This window comes from Schistocerca piceifrons, unplaced genomic scaffold (genome assembly GCF_021461385.2).
Source record: "Schistocerca piceifrons isolate TAMUIC-IGC-003096 unplaced genomic scaffold, iqSchPice1.1 HiC_scaffold_20, whole genome shotgun sequence".
Taxonomy (NCBI): Eukaryota; Metazoa; Arthropoda; class Insecta; order Orthoptera; family Acrididae; genus Schistocerca; species Schistocerca piceifrons.
The window spans coordinates 20,001-22,500 of record NW_025727900.1 but is presented as its reverse complement, the minus strand read 5'-3'; the positions used below and the strand labels follow the sequence as shown (position 1 = coordinate 22,500).

At 57.8% G+C, this 2,500-nt stretch overlaps 1 non-coding gene across 1 annotated transcript in view; it reads right to left on the bottom strand.

Moving 5' to 3' along the window:
* The window catches only part of LOC124741776, a 1,909-nt gene extending 946 nt beyond the window's left edge, over positions 1-963 (bottom strand). Inside the window, exon 1 of the ribosomal RNA XR_007010077.1 lies at positions 1-963. This exon is cut by the window's left edge and continues 946 nt beyond it. This is a non-coding gene — a ribosomal RNA (small subunit ribosomal RNA).
* Between the last annotated feature and the right edge of the window lie 1,537 nt (positions 964-2,500).

The window sequence follows — 2,500 nt, the reverse complement described above, 5'->3', positions numbered from 1 at the left end:
TATTAATCATTACCTCGGGTTCCGAAAACCAACAAAATAGAACCGAGGTCCTATTCCATTATTCCATGCACACAGTATTCAGGCGGGCTTGCCTGCTTTAAGCACTCTAATTTGTTCAAAGTAAACGTGCCGGCCCACCGAGACACTCAATAAAGAGCACCCTGGTAGGATTTCAACGGGGTCCGCCTCGGGACGCACGAGCACGCACGAGGCGGTCGCACGCCTTCAGCTCGCCCCACCGGCAGGACGTCCCACGATACATGCCAGTTAAACACCGACGGGCGGTGAACCAACAGCGTGGGACACAAATCCAACTACGAGCTTTTTAACCGCAACAACTTTAATATACGCTATTGGAGCTGGAATTACCGCGGCTGCTGGCACCAGACTTGCCCTCCAATAGATACTCGTTAAAGGATTTAAAGTGTACTCATTCCGATTACGGGGCCTCGGATGAGTCCCGTATCGTTATTTTTCGTCACTACCTCCCCGTGCCGGGAGTGGGTAATTTGCGCGCCTGCTGCCTTCCTTGGATGTGGTAGCCGTTTCTCAGGCTCCCTCTCCGGAATCGAACCCTGATTCCCCGTTACCCGTTACAACCATGGTAGGCGCAGAACCTACCATCGACAGTTGATAAGGCAGACATTTGAAAGATGCGTCGCCGGTACGAGGACCGTGCGATCAGCCCAAAGTTATTCAGAGTCACCAAGGCAAACGGACCGGACGAGCCGACCGATTGGTTTTGATCTAATAAAAGCGTCCCTTCCATCTCTGGTCGGGACTCTGTTTGCATGTATTAGCTCTAGAATTACCACAGTTATCCAAGTAACGTGGGTACGATCTAAGGAACCATAACTGATTTAATGAGCCATTCGCGGTTTCACCTTAATGCGGCTTGTACTGAGACATGCATGGCTTAATCTTTGAGACAAGCATATGACTACTGGCAGGATCAACCAGGGAGCTGCGTCAACTAGAGCTGAGCAGCCGGCCGCCCGGGAGTGTGTCCCGGGGGCCCGCGCGAACACGCAAGCGTCCGCTCAATCATTCTGCAAACAGGAGGAGGCTGAGCTCCCCTGCACAATACACCTCGAAACCCTCTCAGGTCCCGGCGGCGCGCAGCGCCGTCCCAAGTACTTGGTCGGGTTCGAGAGAGGCGCAATCGCCCGGAGTTAGGCGAGTAGACGCTTTCGGTGCGACCACCCGTGCTCCCAACTGAGCTTGCCGCTGCCGACAGAGGCCCGGGAGCGTGCTGTCGTGGCATTGCCGGCGGGAGACAACACGCGCCACCTACGGTGACCGGCAGCTCCAACGCCAGCGCCACAGAAGGACAAAAGCCCCACTTGGGTGCCGAAGCGAACTCTCCCAGCACAGCGCACGCGCCAACACATCCGCACAGCTGCGATACAAACCACCAGCGAGAACCGCTGGGGCGACCGAGCAGCAGACGGCGTCGCGGCGCCGAGCGCCGGGCGGCGGCGCATCCTCAACGCACACAGTCCTCAATCGGACCAGCACACTGAAGATGTCCACCGCGCTTCGCACCGGGCCCGCGAGGACCTACTTTGGCCGCACGGCGCCGCGCGCAGGGTGCGCCGGCGCGCAGCTGCGACGCCTGCCGCGTCCGTCGGCCGGCGCGCCTGCCACTGGCCGCCCCCACCAGCCGGCTGTAGCGCGTGCGCCCACGCACCGCGCGGCCAGCACGCCGGGAGGCGCCCCCTCACCGGCCGGGGACGGTCCCACCCAGCCACCGCCGCGTATCGCTTCACACCCAGATGCCGTTCAGTTTCGTCGGCATGGTGGGTATCGCTGGAACAACCGGTTAGTACCTCAACCTATCGTCGCCATCACCGATTCACCCCTAGCGAGAACAACCGCACCACAACAGGTTACCATTTGTTCATTTGCGTAACTTCACCAGAAAACGCAGGCGTCCATCGCCATTTGCAACTTCAACGATTATTGCATGCCTGTGTCAGGTGTCACGCCACACTACGTCTGCCCACATACACGCAACAAAATGTGCACGCCTAGACAATACGTGGAAGGTGGCCCCCGTACGTATGCGATGTCCATTGCTCGAACGACTGTCAACCGGCCTCTGTAGCATGTCGCAGATATGGAACGCGGTGCACCATGCCATCACGGTGTGTGAGGAGAGACGACTAGGTCCGAATACATCAACAGACAGCTCATGCTGATCGCCATCCACGGCGTCCGTTCCTCCCACACGTCTCTATGGCGTACCACACTGCAATCCAGCTCTCATAGGGAGACGACACGTAGCTGCGTGCACAATATTTGCACTGTATGGTCCGCCGTTTTTGGGCGCAGTCGTTGTGCGGTCACACATGTGCCACGATGTATCATTCAGTACATAAGGACGAATGTGCAGTACAGATTGTGGTTCACGCGTACGACATCAGCGGACAGTTGACACAGGCCGCACCACAACGTAGCCTGAGTACGTCGCATGCGAAGGGCATTGAACATGCAAACT